This window comes from Protopterus annectens, chromosome 7.part0 (genome assembly GCF_019279795.1).
Source record: "Protopterus annectens isolate FY-2018-M chromosome 7.part0, PAN1.0, whole genome shotgun sequence".
NCBI classification, from domain to species: Eukaryota; Metazoa; Chordata; order Ceratodontiformes; family Protopteridae; genus Protopterus; species Protopterus annectens.
In genome coordinates, this window is record NC_056739.1 from 1774619586 (window position 1) to 1774638465 (window position 18880).

The 18880-nt window shown below is 39.0% G+C and overlaps 1 protein-coding gene across 1 annotated transcript in view; it reads right to left on the minus strand.

The window, feature by feature from the left end:
* The window catches only part of LOC122807229, a 1167189-nt gene that overhangs the window by 815757 nt on the left and 332552 nt on the right, over window positions 1–18880 (minus strand). Inside the window, exon 2 of the mRNA XM_044078307.1 lies at window positions 15251–15333. The gene's annotated coding sequence lies outside the window, so the exon portion shown is untranslated. The remainder of the gene's footprint in view (window positions 1–15250; window positions 15334–18880) is intronic.

Here is an 18880-nt window from a genome sequence, read left to right on the forward strand (position 1 = left end):
GCATTCCTCTATACACAGATATTGGAACACACACAAAACATCCAGAATCGCCACTGGTGGAGATGGAACCCTACCACAGTTCTAGATCATACTACAGCTGTACTCAGTTACAGGACTAGCTACAGAGATTACTGAGCTACAACCTTCCCAGAGGTGTATTTCTAGGTGGGTGACATTAGCAGCCTTGCCAAAGCTGAGTATATGAATTCTAAGGAGCGTGAGTACTCTAAAAAAGCATTGCTCTTTCCTCAGTCAAAGACAGATGGAGACACATGGACACACACGCACACACAGTTGCCAAGTCTGGAGATGGAACATCTACCTAACTACATTATCACACTACAGCAGTACACAGTTGCAAGACACGCTACAGAGATTACTGTGCTGTATTCTTCCCAGAGGTGTATGTCCAGGCGAGTGACACAAGCAGCCTTGCCAAAGATGAATATATGATGTGCACGGAGTGTGAGCAGCCTAAAAAGCATTGCTCTCAACTCAGTCACACACAAACACAGTTGTCAGTTCTGGGGTTAGAACATCTACTTAATCACACTACAGCAGTATGCAGTTACAAGATGCACTGTAGAGACTATTGGGTTATGAGTTTCCCAGAGGTGTATTTCTAGGTGAGTGAAATCAGCAGCCTTACCAAAGTTGAGTATATGAGTTGTACGGAGTGTGAGTAGCCTAAAAAGTATTGCTTTCTACTCAGTCAGAGAAATACATATTCACACACAAGCACAGTTGCCAAGTTTGGGGTTAGAACACCTCCCTAACTACTTTATCACACTACACAGTTACAGGACACACTACAGAGATTATTGGGCTACAACTTTCCCAAGGTGTATTTCCACACAAGCACAGTTGCCAAGTTTGGGGTTAGAACACCTTCCTAACTACTTTATCACACTACACAGTTACAGGACACACTACAGATATTATTGGGCTACAACTTTCCCAAAGGTGTATTTCTAGGTGAATGACATCAGCAGCCTTGCCAAAGTTGAGTATATGAATTGTACGGAATATGAGTAGCCTAAAAAGCATTTCTCTCTTCACAGTCAGAGACAGACAGCCACACACTCACACAATTGCCAAGTCTGGGGTTAGAACTACTATCTAACTAGTTTATCACTACAGCAGTACACAGTTATAGGATGCACCATGGAGATTACTGAGCTACAGCTCTCCCAAAGGTGTATTACACATTGGATGACCTCAGCAGGCTTACCATAATACTGCTATGGGGAGGGTGGTATGTGCATGAGCCATAACCCATTCATGTAGGGGTTGACATGACACATGTGGGCACACACGGGGTCATATGTCACAGGTATGTGTATACAGCTACTAGATGACTACTTCTTTGTACAGTCATGTTGCACAGCTAGCACGTGCACCACATAGTCTGTCATACTGACATATACTGGTGGATAGTATCTGCAGTGAGTGACATCTGCACCTCATGTGTTTGGGGCCCTTTGACTATGTGCTGGGTGGGACAGGCTCCTTGTCACAGTCACCCTCTACCACACATCTATGTCCATCTACCTTTGGCTTATTATAGTGTGCTGTCCTTACATATGTGTCTGTATTCCTATCCACTGTGTGTGAGAGGCAGGAGTGGTGCATACTGACATGTGTCTGCACTATGAGCTGTGACTGCCAGATATGTCTAGTCCACTGGTGTTTGCAGACATGGTCTTCATGTGTTTAAGTGTGTCAGCATGCCCAGCATGACCTTTCAGTATGTTGTTGACTGACATTGCCTTCATTCCTCTAAGTGTGTGAGCATGCCCAGTATGGCCATCTCTATTGCATGTGTGGATCAAGTCCAGGTAGTTTGTACTGCGGTGCTGACCTTTGTGTTGTACACTGACAGGTAGCATGCTGTGTCTGCAGGCTATCCATCGGTCATTTGGCATTGGCTGTAGCTACATTTCTGCATAGCGGGGGGGGGACACCTGACTGTTTCTACATTTCTACACAGGAGTGGGGGGCACACCTAACTGTTACTATAAGTGTACATAGGATGGGGAGCACACCTGACACTTGTACACATTTGCTAGGACTGTACTGGTATGTCAGGTACTCCATTTCAGTCTGTAGTCTTGCCTATCATGCTAGCTAGAGGCATACCAGTGTACTACAGATCTTAGCTTTAATTACCTACATATTAGTTTCTGACTTCCTAGCCTTCACAACTTACATACAACTGCCTGGCCTGCTGTAGTCTGTCTGTGTAGGCCTGGGGAGGGGTTACCCATAGGGCTCATTCAGATACCATAGTACAGCATTTATTTGTGTTTGTCTACATCTGTCCTGCTGGCTGAAACTGTTGTTGGGTATGTGCCCCTTCCTGACTGGCATGTGTGGGTCTTATGACCACACATGTTGCTCAGCTCATTTTCTGCAGTGGGCTTTGTCACCCTGTGTAGTACTGGCTACTATCGTGATTCCAGTATGTGTTACAGATGTCATGGTGCCACTATGGGTGTCTACTGTCTGCTGCCATAACATTCGCCCACCCAATTCCCTTGTATGCTCATATCCATACCATAGCTACAGGTAACAACACATTCTACTCCATTTGGCAATTGGTAGGTTGATTGACTTACCTTGAGGGTGTGCCAGACTTGAGGATGGTGCTGGAGGGCTGCCTATGTCGGATGCGCATAGTATACTCCCTATACATGATTGAGCACAGGTAGTGTTATGTTTGGCATCCCTTTTACAGTCTGTGCAAGTCAGAGAGAGGTGTCATTCCCTGAGTCCCTACTGTGTCAGTGCATATGCTATGCGTTGCCTCTTGCCAAGGCCAGGTCATACTGGGCACACCTCCTTCCGCCTACTAGGGTAGGCTCAGGCTGTTCCTCCTCCGAGTCACTCTGTGCCTGTACATGCCTTGGCATTGGTGGGGGGCTGTGTGGCCCTGCCCCATGATGTTCCTGCTGCAGCTGTTTCTGTTGGATCATATTGTGTAGCATAGCACATACCATAACAATTTGGGTACATGTAGCTGGTAAATACTGCAAGGCTCCACCGGATGTGTCCAGACACCGGAACCATGACCCAAACGCATGCTCAATTATATGTCTGGCCTGTGCGTGTACCTCATTATGGCTTTGTTGTTTAGGTGTGTGTGCATTTCTGATGGGTGCCATCAGCCACAGCTCCAGTGGGTACCCAGCATCCCCCCTAGGTGACCGTAGGGGATGTCCACATTGGCAAATCTGTGGTACAGCTGCGTCAGATGCCATATGTGCGAATCGTCATAGCTTCCAGGGCAGCCAGCACACACATTCATTATAATTCCCTGGGCATCACATACGACCTGGCAGTTGATGGAGGGGATGCCCCTGTGGTTAATGTAGGCCCTACCCTGCTCACCAGGTGGAGCTTTGATGCATATGTGCGTGTAGTCTATAGCACCCACTACCCCAGTGTATTCTGCTATTTGGTGGAAGAGACGCATATTGCTGGTCAACACCTCACGTGTGTTGAGGAAATATACGTGCTCACTGGCATGTGCTGCCATGGCATCCAGGAACTGGTGGAATACCCTAGATGCTGATGCCTGTGAGATCCCCATGATATCCCCAGTTGTGCTTTGGGAGGTACCCGTGGCTAGTAAACCTAGGCCTACACATACCTTGGTTTCCACTGGGATGAATTCCCCTTGGCCAGTTTGGTGTGTCAGGTATGGCCAGCACAGCTCAAAAATTTGCTGTAAGAGGTATCTGTTCACCCTATAGCAGTCCACTATCTCCAGCTCATGTAGCCCCTGGTAGGTTACCCTGGATCTATACACTCTTCTCCATTTGCTCACTGTGGATTGTTCGGCAGTATTCACATCCTCACCACCCTCAGCCTCTTGCACATGTTGTTCTATGTTGCCTGCTGCAACCCTTCTTATTTTGTAGGTTTGTTTTTTAAAATGTCCCCGCTTGTATACACTGGTGGTGTAGAGTGTGGAAAAAACAGAGGGGAAGGTGTTTGCTTAGTTTATAGTGGTGTTCTGGGCTGGTCTGCTGTATGTGTAACTGGCTGATTCTGATACATTTCACCTGCCAGCTAAGCTAGTTCTCCTTGATTACCTTCCTACTGTTGTTTTCCCTTCCCATTGCTTCCCTGTTTAAGCCCGTGTGCATGCCGTGCAAACAGAGTACTCAAATGTGCACAGAGCTGCTATTTCCTGATTTAACTTCCTTTTTCTTCCTGTAAAACCTGGTGTGGAGCACGCACACCCACTTACTCTTTGTAAAGAGTGCTAGGCAGTTTGGACACACCTCTAGCTTAGCTGTGCTAAGCTAGGAGCAATCCCGAGCCACAGGGCTCCAATTCACTTACAGTATGCCTGACACACACACCCATGATTTCACCTATATCCTAGTCTTGCACCCAGCTATTTATACTTTTACACTCTTGGGACCTGCCTCACACCCTGGGGAAATCTGGGATTCACTATCCTTCCCCTCATTTGCATAGGAATGCCTGATAATGCATAGTTGCATGTCCCACACTGAGCCTCCCCCCTTAGCAGCCATTACTCACTGGCCAGGTTGTCTTCTGCCTGCTATTGACTTGCATGGCAGAATACTGATTTTAGAATGCTCATTTTAAATTTATTTTCTTATTTTCCCCCCAATCCCGTTGGGGCACCGCTGACCTATGCTTAAACAGCTGTGATCAGCGAAAAAAAAAAGTTGGAGTTTTTTTTCTTAAACAGTTTTTAATGCCATTGGCCTTAAACTTGGCCATTGGCATGCTTCCTCAATGATATACAACCTTTATTTGGACCTGTCATAGCTCCGTTTTGGAATTTGCAGAAATGTACTCGGTTACTAACTGAGTACATTTCTGCAGATTGCACTAGTCTTGCATGGACTATTGCAAGCTTCCTGGATTGCAAAATCACCTCATTTGCATAGATTTCTCCTGCAAATTAGGTGATTTGCATATCAGGGCTTAGTCCATGCAGGATTAGTGCTGGAGCTCTTGTGAACGCCCCTGCCAGCTGTTCCTGGATCGCACAGCAGACATATTGCCTGCGTGAGCTCCTGCACTCATCTTGCACTCCATGCAAGCTTTTGAGAATCTGGGGGATAGTTTATCCTGGTTTTGAGCAAGAACAGAGTGATTTTAGCTAGGAAATCTTTCAGAGTAATTTTGAAAGATAGAAGGAAGGGTATTGATCTGATGGATACAGGTAAGGAGTTCCAGGCCTTAGCAACTTATGTACTTATGTACAGATAATGCCCAGCAGATTTGATTGGTTTGTAGGCAGACAGAGTTTTTGGTCACTAGATTACAGTAACCAGTTAGGAACATAGCTGTGCAGAATGTTTTTTAGTGTTGGATAGGCAGATGGATGATGGATAATTTTATAGGTGGTAAGAAGCTGTGTATATGTTAGTTTAGGAGACACTTCTATCCAATTTAGGCTTTTCAGTGTTATACAGCGGTGGGTTCTGAAAAGGGTATTTGTTGCAAATTTAGCAACTTTGTTATAGCATTGTTCAAGTTTAAATTTTTGAGAAGCCTGATGGTTAGTAAGGATTGGTGCACTATAAAGAAGTGTGGGGAGGAGATATGTAGTGGCATGTGTAGTTTTAATTGCTTCGGTAAGAAAATATTTCACTCTGCAAAACATCCCTAGCTTTTGATGAGTTTTTCTTATGCAATTTTGTATATGCAGATTGAATATAAACTTATCATCTGCTCTCACCCCTAATAATTTGTTATGAGAAGTGACTTCAATGGTTGTGTTATCAAGAGAGAGGGCTTTAATTTTTTTTTCCTGAGAGAGGCAATTGGGGGGAAAAGTAGTAGCTCGGTCTTTTTTTGGGTTAAGCATGTGTTACAAAGCCATGATTCAGTGAAAGTTAAGATAAAATAACACTATCTCTCCCAAGAGTCAGGCTAGCTGATATTACTGTTATTATAAGCCGGTTACAGCAGGGAAAGGATAAACTATAATTCCATAATTTTCTATGGGTGAACAAGTGATTTACATTATACTCCTCTCAGTCATATGAAGAATGTGATATTAGAATCATTTGAATTATTTGAAACCAACAAAGCTGATATCAATTTTAGTGAAATTATTCCATCCTTAAAATTAAATGGCTATATGTTCATAAAAGTACATTTATTCAACACATGGTTGAGACAGATTTCTGCAAAATGTATTCCAAAGATTCTACACGAGTAATTTTGGAGAAGAATTATTAGTGCTAAAACCTCATGCTATATTATTTATTTTATAGGTGTCACAGAGGTAAACATGTAATAACCCTATGAAGGGTTATTATTGCAATGCTTGCAATCTCATCAAAAAATACTATGAACCATTAGATTACAGATTAAGAACTTTTCAATTGTTCCTATAGCAGAGGCTTGGGACATTAGATATATTTTTCCAAGATATATTAAGTTTGAGGTAATGCACAAAGTAGTAGAGGTGGGGGGGAATTATTACTTCAAACTGATTTTATCAGGCAATTGTTTTGAAACTTATGTTTTGACATCACAGATAACAACAATCAATCAAGATAATATATGAGTTATATTAATTAACAGGAATCCATCCGTGAACTCAATAAAGCATTATAATGTATTGCTTAGAACTGATAAATTGTTCATAGGTTCATAGATTAGTACTAGGCTAACTGCCCTTGTGAGCCATTTTAAGCTTAGCCATTTATCCCCTGTGAGATTCAAACCCTGTACCTTGTGTATGTAAGGCAAACACCTTAACCATTAGGCCACCCTCCCAACCCTTAAATTACAAAAAGGTATTTTTACTGAGTGATATTTATTTTCCTACTATCAATTACACCAGCAATGCAGCTAGCACTAATTTTAAACATAAATCTATTGACGTTCTTTCTTTTCGTGAGCAAACACATCTGGCTAAATGTCATACCAGGAGAATTACTTTATATTTATTTGACATAGTTGCTACTTAATTGTGTATCTCTGATACTGTTTTTATTGATACTCCATTAGGTACGTCAAACCACAATTTAGTTATTTTTGGCAGTCACATAAAAACTACACAGTGTAATTTTAAAAAGACAAAATGCTGGCCAAAATAAATTATTTGTTTTTCAAAATGTGCTAATGAACACCGACTGCCACATTGAAAGTAAACATACAAAATATGGACTATGGTTATTTAGCCTTACAGAATCTTTACCTCAGTCTGAAAAATCAACAGCTGAGGAAAACAAAAATATTCAGAATCAGAGTAAGTTTCTATATTGATGTGTTAAGCAGCTATTGAGACTATATAAGAAAAAATGTGTTTAACTCTATGAAAAAAATACCGTCATAAAGGAATAAAAAGATATAAAAATATGTAGCTCTCGCCAAAAAAAAGAGAAGAAAAAACAAATACTAAATCAAACTACCCAGTGACAAAAGCAGCAAAAAGAACATTATAAATATATTAGTTTAATGTCAAAATCAAAAAATTTAGCAACCTTTGTATTAATTAATGGAAACATATTTATAAATCCCAAAAGACTGGCAAATGAATTCAATGTCTACTTTTCAAGTATTTGTTCAGCTAACATTATTCAGAAAAGCTCTAATTCAGAATATATAGTCCTGGAAAATGAATCATTCCTCAGTATTACTTTGGATACCTATTACTATAGATACCATCACCTTTAAAAATCAAACAGATAACCAGTATGGGACCAGACAGGATTCCAGCTATTTTGCTAACAATACCTTATAAGGAACTCTGACCATCTTACCTAGACAACCGCAAACAAGCAGTTATATGGGACAACCAACTCTCTGATCTTCTCCCCACCACAGGGCTCTATTTTAGGTCCACTCTTGTTTTCCATTTTCATTAATGAACTTCATCTAGCTACTCCACAAACAACTTGTATTCAATATGCAGATGATACTACCATCATTTGTACAGCCTCAACACAGTCAGAACTTCACTCTCTCACACAAAAAACCTTCTCAACTATAGAACAATGGTTCTCTAATCATTGCCTTCTCCTTAACCCCAAGAAAACCAAACTCTTGCTTTTTTCACCCACCCACTTGTCAACCTCTATCCATTTTACACTAATATCTGATAATGGAACCATTATCTCTCCTGACCAAACAACAAAACTCTTGGGTATCACTATTGATAACCAATTAAAATTTGACAATCATATTAATCTTACAATAAAATCGACCAACAGAAAACTAGGCTCTCTCTATAGAATCAAATCTTTTCTTACTCCTGAAGCCAAAACTACCATAGCCAGAACTCACTTAATCTCAACTCTTTATATGCTTCCTCCATATACACAAATCTCTCTAAACATAATCTTAGCAAACTTACTTCATCATATAATAATATTGCCAGATTTGCAACTGCCTCTCCATATAGAACTCATCATTGTTTAAATCTCAAAAAGCTTGGGTGGCTGGAACTACCACACCTCATACAATACTATCAACTCACTATTGCCCATAATGCCCTACATCACCCTGAAAACACCCCAATACTCTACTCCCTCATAACACCCTATAACAATCAGAGGCATCTACGCTCCACCAACAAAATACTAGTCCAAACATCCCAATCCAATAACTCAGCAGGTGACTCTACATTTTCCAACTCAGTTGGCAAAATATGGAATAAGTTACCACAGGAACTCACATCCCTAACATCACTCTCCCAATTTCAAACTAAGCTAAAATCCTTCCTAAATATCCACTGGCTATGCTCTTGTCATAACCCAGGTTAGCTCTCTTTTTTCCATCATTATACGACTCCTTAACATCCATTCTTTTTCTTCTCTTCTACTTACTCTAACTAATTATTAAATATTCCTTATCCTTTCTCTCTCTTTACCATCCTAGGTTTTTTCTTTTTACTCAAAATTTAATTCAACCTGTTTCAAAGGTATTGCATATGTTTTTTTTTTTTTCCCTCTATTTCTGTATATTGATGTATATCTTGAAATTGTTTAGTAGTTTGTAGTGGAGCTTTTCTCCCCGGGCCTCCACTGAAAATGGACATATATCCAGTTGGACTAGCCCGGTAAACAAATGTAAAATAAAATAAAATAAATAAATAAATATTCCAGATCATTTTTAACAGATTATTGGTGATAGGGACTGTTCCATCTTCTTAGAAAACATCAGCTATTACTTATGTACATAAGAAAAGCAGCATGCTAAAAGTCATAAACTATACACCTCTCAGCCTTGCATCCATATTAGGAAAGTGTTCTGAATGATGCATAATTGAGCCAATGCACACTACTAACGCCAGTCTTCATATGCCAGACATGAATCAACATGAATTTATTAAAGGACAATCAACTCTCATCTTATAAGAGTTTTATGGTCACGTCACCATGGAAATAGATTATGGGCTAATGGTAGGGGTCATATTTATTATCTAGCCAGAGCTTCCAACACTTTACCTTATAAAGAAATTATTGCTACATTAATATAACAAATATTATACATTCTGCATTCACTTGATAACTAAATGTCTACATAATATAACTCAGAGGATATTAATCAAAGGCACTGTATCTGATAAACTACCAACAAAGCTGGTGTCTCACAAGGTCCTTTTCTAGGACCACATTGTTTAACCTGCTGTTTGCAGATGTTCTCCTGGTAAGGAGCTCTTGGATCAATAAACACACCAATTATTCAAATTTTGCACTTATACTCACATGTAAATAAGACTTTGATCTTGTAAATAAGTTATAAAAACTTGTTAGTTGGGTATCTACAGCTGGTTTAAAATTCAGTAAAGACAAATGTAAAGTGATTATTGGATTATTATCATCTCAGAGTTTTCATCTGTTTAGCAGTCAGATGATAGGTGAAATAAAATCATGAAACAGCTAAAAGTAGTGATGAAAATTATATAAGAAATGATATCTGCATATTCAAGCTATACAAGACCTTTATCCTTCCCATCTTACAATATAGTAATGCATTCTATACATATACTGTAAATCAACTGAAAAAGTTAGAAATGTTCAACAGAAATGTACCTGAGGTTTATCCTCCATTTCCTGTTTACCCTACAAAGTAATATGTCAGTATCATAAATTATTTATTTCATAATATAGATATAAAGATAAATAAATTTGTGCATGTAAAACATATAATGATGAAATCTTGCAGGCTTAATTACATTTGGAAATCTATCAACATACTTTGGCCCACAAGAACAATAATGCGCATTTCTTTATTCCACTCAAGAAAAACAAATTGAGGCAATTCTTTTTAACACACTGATCATCTCAGCTATATGGATTAAGCTGCTTTAATATCAAAATGTGGAAAATAAAAACATGTTTTGTATAAAATGATTAACTTCTTTATCCAAATTTGGTAATACTGAATCATCAAAATGTCAGAAATGGTAACCACAGAAATGACACCGGAAGTTCCACTGTCGAAAGTCCGTGTTACCAGTAATGTTTTTGCAGGGGGAAAAGCTCCCCTTGCTCCCCCACACCATCTGGGTATTACACACACACACACACACACACACACACACACACACACACACACACACACACACACACACATATATATACCAACCTCAAGATCGTACTACAGTAAGGAAAAGGGAACATTTCCCAATGTGCACTGCACTGTGATCTCAGTTCAAAATGTCGACTGCATATTAGTGAATGTGCACTCACTGTCGCTATTATGAAGTAGTATATTTTCAGTTTGACGTTATGGGTATTGGTAGAACACATGTTCGACCAACCCATTTTCATCTAACTCTTTTCAACAACTTGATGGTAAACTGATTAAGCTTCTTTATTTATTTATTTATTTATTGTTATTTGATTACCAGGAAAATCTGACTAGGTAGAAGCCCATTTTCAGTGGAGGCTGGGGAGAAAAGCTCCAAATTATTACAAAACATTTTAAGAACAATAAATTTACAATCTTCAGAAATACAACAAAAATATCTGCAGTTTAAATAATTATAACAGATTAGTGATAATATAAAAACATTGGTAATGAATTGATGCAAGTTATATAACAATCATTTAACATTTATAGAAATTTTAGACAGTTTGTAGAGAAATTAAAAGTAAGTTAGTCAAATACAAACAGGAATTGTAATATAAAGTGAGGGAAAAAACAGGCTCATGGTATATTTGGAGAAAAAGTCAGGGAAGAGAATTTGATATAAGTAAGGAAGTAAGTGAAGAAGGAAGATTAAGGAGGTATAAGGAATGAAAAGGTACTTGTTCAAATTTAGGGATATAGTTTATCCTGGTTTTGAGCAAGAACAGAGCCAGATTTTAGCTAGGAAATTTTTGAAAGATAGGAGGGAGGGTATTGATCTGGTGGATACAAGTAAGGAGTTCCAGGCCTTAGCTACCTTGTATGAGTACAGATAATGCCCAGCAGATTTGATAGGTTTGTAGACAGATAGAGTTTTTGGTCACTAGATCACAATAATCAACTGGGAACATAGTTGTGCAGAATGCTTTTTAGTGTTGGATAGACAGATGGATGCTGGATAATTATATAAGTGGTAAGAAGCTGTGTATATGTTAGTTGAGGAGGCACTTCTATCCAATTTAGCCTTTTCAGTGCTATACAGTGGTGGGTTCTGAAAAGGGTATTTGCTGTAAATTTAACAACTTTGTTATAGTATTGTTCGAGTTTTAATTTTTGTGACGCCTGGAGGTTAGTAAGGATGGGAGCACAATAAAGAAGTGTGGGGAGGAGATATGTAGTGGCAGGTGTAGTTTTAATTGCTTCGACAAGAAAATGTTTCACTCTGTAAAGCATCCTTAGCTTTTGATGAGTTTGTCTTATGCAATTTTGTACATGCAGGTTGAATGTAAGCTTATCGTCTCCTTTCACCCCTAATAATTTGTTATGAGAAGTGACTTCAATGGTTGTGTTATCAAGAGAGAGAGGGCTTTAAATTATTTTTTTCATGAGAGAGGGAAATGGGGGAAAAAAGTAGTAGTTTGTTTTTTTTTTTGGGTTAAGCATGAGTTACAAAGCCATGTTTCAGTGAAAGTTAAATTGTCCTAAGTAATTTTTTGGAGGTGTACCATGTTGTCCGATGTGCAAATTATAATGGAATCATCTGCATATTGTATTAGGGTGCCTGTTGTGTGGCTGTATAGAGGGTGTTGATGAAAATGTTAAAGAGGATGGGACCAAGGACAGAGCCCTGTGCTGCATCAGTGAAGACTGTGAGGTAAGGAGAGAGTGAGTAGCACTATTTTACTGACTGATATCTATTGGAAAGGTAGCTTTTTAACCACAAAAGGGTGGGCAGAGAGACCTAGTGAGGACATCTGAAGTAGAAGTTTGCTTGACAAACTATGTTGAAGGCTTTAGACAAGTCTAGAAATAAGGAATAGACTAATTTGCCATTATCTCTAGCTTTATTGACAGTATCTATATAGGTTAGAAGGGCAGTGCTAGTACTATGGGAAGGATGGAAGCCATGTTGTGTAGGGGATAGGAGTTCTTTCTGTAGGGGATAGTCTAGCAATTTTTTGAATACATTTTTTGACAAGGGGAGCTACGATTGCTATAGGTCTAAAGTTATTAATGTCTGTCGAATTTCCTCCTTTGTGAAGAGGGATAATTTGTGACTTTTTCCAGAGACAAGAAATATGAGATTTCTGGACTGACCTATTTATAAGGATTTAGACAGGATAGACAATGTTATTGGCTGCTATTTTTAGGTATTCACTTGGAAGGCCATCAGCTGAAGAAGAATGTTTTAAGTTTGTTTAAGAGTAGTTTTACATAGGAACCAGGAAGCAAATCCAAACCAGTAAAAGCTGTCATGAACACCAAGGGAACACAAGTAGAATCACCAAAATGTTATTTACTAAAACTGATGAAGCGGTCAGTTTTATTAAACAACTTTCTGGTGATTCTACTTGTGTTCCCTTGGTGCTCGTGACAGCTTTTACTGGTTTGCATTAGTTTTACCTAGGATGTGGGCACAGGTTTGAAGGTGAAAGTGGATGTGGTGATATGTAGCTGTTGGGCAAGGTGGGGATTAGATGCTGAGGAATCATTGTTTAGCTATGCTATACTATCTACAAAATAAGAGTTGAACTGCATTGCAGTTTCAAGTGGTGAGTTATTGGGAGAGGGAGTTGGTTTGAAATGTTGGCCAGAATGTAAGATTGGATGTCCAAATTTTTATGGTTGTGTTTAGTATTTTTTCTGTTTTTGTCTTCAATTATTTGCTTTTTAGTATGATTGTGAAGCATTCTAATGTTTTCAAGATACCAAGGTGTTTTATATTTTTGCCATTTTTTCTATGTTTTTTCTCTATCCTGTGTCAGCATTCTACTCTTTTTGGGTAATCAAATTGCATTATTTGTTTTTAGTTTCTTTCTTTTAGGAGGCGCAAAGCTATTTAGGATATCTAGAAAAGCTGTATTGAATTAATTTACAGTATCATCTAAAGTAAAGATTTTAGGAAATGGGGAGAGTGTAAAGAGGAAGTATGGATAGCTGGTTTGGACAGAGTTGGGGAAATGTTGAGACATGTTATTAAGTCATGGTAGGATGAAAGATGGCACAGTAGGAGGAGAGGAATAGAGGATAAGGTGAAGAGTAGCACAATTAAGCACAGGAATCTGTATTTTATAGATGTCAGGTAGTGGGGAAGTAGCAATGAAGAAAGAAACAAGAAGTTGCAGGGCAGTAGGAGAGTCACTGATGGTGGATTCTGATAGGTAAGGAGAGAACTATTTTCTATAAAAGAAGAGAGTTAAGTTGCCCTGATATCTTCTGTGGAATGTACGGAATGGAGGAGTAATAAAAGCTACAGTACAATGATGTAGTCAAAATAAGAAGAAATTAAGGTTTATTTGAAAAAAGTAAAATATGTGGAATAGCTAGGTACTCTTAGGGAGGATTGTGATTATGAATGGATATAGTGCAAAACAGTATGAGAGGTTGAAAGATACATGGGAATGGAGCTAAAATTAAATGTAAATAGTGTAGCAGGAAACAAGAAACAGAAGTGTGTCTGTAGAAGTAGTGAGGTCATTTGGAGAGGGGTTTTGAAGAAGAGTCACAAGGGAAATGTGCATATAAGAAGTATAATATTAGGGTAAGGGGGTAGGTGAGAATTGGAGTTAAGGTAGGAAGCAAAGCAATGACATCCATTGTTCTACTTCTTTAGACTGTTTTAAAAGAAATCTTGATAACTGACTTGGAAATGTAGCATTTGATCCTACACTAAAGAAGTCAGTGTTTATAAATGGCCTTAGAGTCTGAACACTTGTACTCTGAATATCTGTGTCTTTTTGCCATATTTATAAGTGCTACCAATACTGTCGAAATATTGCATAGGTGCACTGAGCATGTTTAACATATAATTGTTCTACTCAGTCTGTTAAATACTTATGATATTTTTATATGTTGCTGGGTACACACACTACGGCTGAAACTGAAAAAAGGACCCCTGGAGATGTCACACCTATTATCAAATGGTGACTCAAAAATTGCATATGATCTTAATTAATAGCATTTCTTGCCTTGCCACACTTTTTTTTTGATTTGGTAAAAATAGTTTCTGGGTACGAGCAAATTACTGTTGATAAATTTGTTTATAATATATTTCTGAGGCCTGAAGCTTGCATACAGACTGAATGAGAATAAGAGTGCTGATGTTACAATGCCATATTAATAATTTTCTAAACTCACCATATCTAACTATTGCAATCTGTCTGTCTCCCCATTTACTTATTCATCAGTCTGTCCCTCTGTACATCCATCCAGCCATATATCCATCACACATTTCTCTGACACAACAAGCAATTAATTATTTTTGTTTTTCATCTGTAGTACAAAAATGCATAATTTAGACATATAATTCTGAAACATCATTCCAATCATTTCAAAGAATAGTGTTTAAAATGTGGCTTGCTACTTGAGTACATTTAAGGAACTTCAATTCAGGTTCTGAAGAAACAGATCATATTTTCTGAGTTAAGCCCCACAGTACTGGGAACATTTAAAGATAATCTTCAAATGTCTCAGCCTGACAAACTATAAAGGAGATTGCATCTTCTAAAATGCAATGCAGGTGGCATAATATGAAGAAATCTTCCTTGAAACTTATAACCACAAGAGTGACTATTATTCTTAGGGTTATCAGCCCATAGCACTTTCAAGCATACACACTTCATGATAAAACTCAGAATTCAAAACTGTGAATAACAGCATAAAGCAATACCTTCTCAGGGGAGTAGTGCAAGGCAGGAATCTTCTCTTCTAGAATGTCTAGGCCTGCACAAGCAAGGTTGTTGGCAGCATTTACTGAAAAAGAAAAAAAAATCATATGACATACATTCAAACAGCATTATTATATACATCAGTGATCCAAATAAAAACGTTTGGAGAAATTATGAAACAATCATTGTTATTTTGTATAATCATTTTGTAAAATAAATGTATTAGAATTCTCTGGCAGTGAACTTTGCCTGACTACTGTTGTCATTTTACAGTGCATATATATTTGTGCCACAGACAGAATTTAAAAATGCACTGTTAATAAAGAACAGTTGTTGTGTTGTGTCTTTCGGCTTTAGGGGTCGCCACAGCAGAACTCCGGTAGGCTAATGATTGGCAGTAGATTTTTACATGCCGACTTGCCGGGCCTGACGCACAACCTTCAATGAAGGAACGCCCATTCACACATGTCGCCACACAGAAGACGCTCTAACTGAGAATCGAACGGAGCAACGTCTTACTGTGAGGCGACAATGCTACCGCAGCACCACCACCGCAACTACTGTATTTCTTATTAATAGAGTGATATGGCTTTACTCTAAATTGGCCATAGGTGTGAATGTGCGTGAGAGTGCATGGTATGGAAGAACAGCCATGGCAGGGCTAGAGACCTGGTGGTGTGAACCTGGGCTCTTGATGATTGTCACTACTGAAGTGACACCCCGACCCCATGTGAAAAAATGGGAAAAAGAGGTAGTGGATGGATGGGTGGATATCTTTACAAGACAAATATTCTAAAAAATATGAAATCACAATGGCTTAATTGCTCATTCCCACAGAGCTCAGCAATGCTTGGTTTCCTTGCTTGCACTCTTAGAGTGTTTTTGTTGCACTTGGTGCCAACCAGGCTGAGATAAGTACTTTTACTTGAAAAACTGAACTTCTTTATAGGATCATAGGAAGTTACTAGGCTAATGGACCTAGGGCCCTTACAAGCCTAGCCAAGTTCTTACCCTTATTTCCAAGATAAGCACAGATTGCCCTTGTCCAAGAGGGACACAGTGAAACCCTGGTGTGAATGTATGGTCACCCGTCCAATCATCCAGATTGCATTTGAAGAGAGCCAATGAGGTGTTCTGTTTGACATGAAGTGGGAGTCTGTTCCAAAGGTGTGGTAACCTCTGGGAGACAAATCTAACACTCCAGCAAGTTTTATTATTGTCAAATACCAGGTTAAGGTCTTTAGGGCAAGTAACCTATGTACCATTTGACTTTCAGATATGAAGCATTTCCAATAATACAGGGTCAGAGATTGCCTTATATGCAAGGCAGAGATCATCTCTGAGTAATCTGTATGAAAAAGAAAAAGAATAAAGTGACGGTGATTTCAGACAATCTCCATAGGACAGATGGTGAAGACCTGGAATTTTCCTTGTGAGAAAAATTTGTGGTTTCGACAATTGCTGCAGGTACTTAGAAAGGTACATACCAACAGGGGAATTGTACTCAATTATTGGCCTGATGAGGTAACAGTACAGGGAAGTTATAACTTCTTTTTTTCTGGAAGCAATGCCCTTACTTATGAGATGAGCAATATAGAATTCCCTTTTTACCACTGTGAAGACATGGTGGCCAAAGATAAGGCTGCTGTCAACCTGTGTGCCCAGGTCTCTCACCACTGAATGCATACTTAAGGTGGTTCTACTGATGTGGTAGTTAGCAGGAACACCACTTTTACTGAAAGGGGTGATAATATAGTCTTTTGCATTGAGTTTAAGGTCATGACTTAGGCACCAATCATTTGGTTGTGTAAGATCCTCTTGTAGGATGTTGACATCATTTGGAAATTCTATGACCGCTCCCAGTTTGCAGTCATCAGTAAACTTTGTCAGCCACAGACCTTTAGCTTTTGCTTGTACTTTAGAGAAATAGATTCCAAACAGTAGAGGTCCCAGGACTAATCCCTGTGGAACACCACTGGTTACAGGTCTGCTGCTGGAGGTGGATTCCCCTATTTTGACTATATGAGTTCTATAAATGAGCCAATTAGCGACCCATCTAATGATATAAGGGTTGATGCCTAGTTGGGAGATTTTGTCAATGATGCCTGAGTGGGAGATAGTGTCAAATGCCTTGGCTAAGTCCAGGTAGGCTGTATGCACAGATTTCCCCTCATCCAGGGCCTTGGTGACTGTCTTGAAGAAGTCCACCAGGTTTAACAGGCATAATCTCCCTTTGACAAATCCAAACTGAGTAGGGTCAAGTGTTTGAAGATTACCTATATATTTGCTGATAAGTTCTATGATGATTCGCTCCATGGCTTTGCAGATAAGGAAAGTCAGTCTAATAGGTCTATAGTTCCCAGGGTCAGTGGAAGCACCACCTTTGTGCAAGGGAATAATGGTGGCTGTTTTCCATTCAGCTGGTATGAACTTAGTGCGTAGACTATGATTGAAAAGAGTACCCAATGGCATTGTTAATTCATGTTGGAGCCCATGTAGGATGCAGCCTGGGATATTATCAAGTCCCATAGATGCTGTGTTTTTGGCCTTAAAGAGAACATTTACGACTTGCTCTTTAGAGATATAAGGTAGGACTTAGGAGACAGGTGGGGTCTATATTAAATCATCGAATGCTTAGAAAAGCAAATGATGATTTATTGACCCCATGTAAGCGAAAGCTTACAAACTCGAATGCTTAGAACAGCAATTTTTTCCCAAGGGAAAAAAAATCGCTGTTCCAAAAAAAAAAAAAAAAAAAACACTTAAAACATAACATAAAGTGAAGCCCCCCCACACCCCCCCTACTTAAATATACCAACTCCGAGATTACACTACAGTGACGAAAATGGCAAAGTAACAGACGCGGCCAAATGATTTCTTTCACAGGGAAAGAATTTGCTTATATGCCGCTTCGTCGTTTTGCCTTTTAGTCTTTTCAAGTTCGACCAAGACGCATTAGAAAGAATGCATCTTTGATTATTTAATAGGAACCCGATAGGTGGTAGGGATGTCATGGGATATGTGTGGTGGGGACAGGGGAGTGATGTCTTCACAGAACCTGTCAGCCAGCAAGTTAGCTATGTCCACAGGCTCAGTATATGTGGTATCATTAACTACCAGTTCTATACAAATCTGGGCCTTTCCTTTTACGTTATGGATGTAACTATAGAATGCCTTGTGGTTGTCCTTTGTTGAGGAAGCTAATTTGGATTTGTGGTTTGCTTTGGAGGACTTCACAAGAAGTCTTATTTGCTTGTTTAAGCTGAAGAGGGAATGCTTCTAATTTAGGAAGGCTTGCTCCCTCTTACTCTTAGACATCAATTTCTTCCTCTTATTGTAAAGCCTGTTAATGGCAGCTGTCCACCAGGCAGGTTTGCTCTTCTTTGAGAAGCTTGTTTTGGTCCTATTAGGTATGGCCGAGTCAATGCAGTTATACAGGTGTTTGTATAAAGCATTGTTGTAGAACTCAACATAGTTGTCAGTTCCATCTGAGGGAGAAGGTGGAGTGAAGCTATTTAAACCATCCCGTAAGAGGTCATAATCTGTTTTAAGAAGTTTTTTAGTTTGGTTGCTGCTGGGAGGGGGTATGTCTGATATTTGCTTTGAATGAGGCCTATTTGTTGTCAGATCTC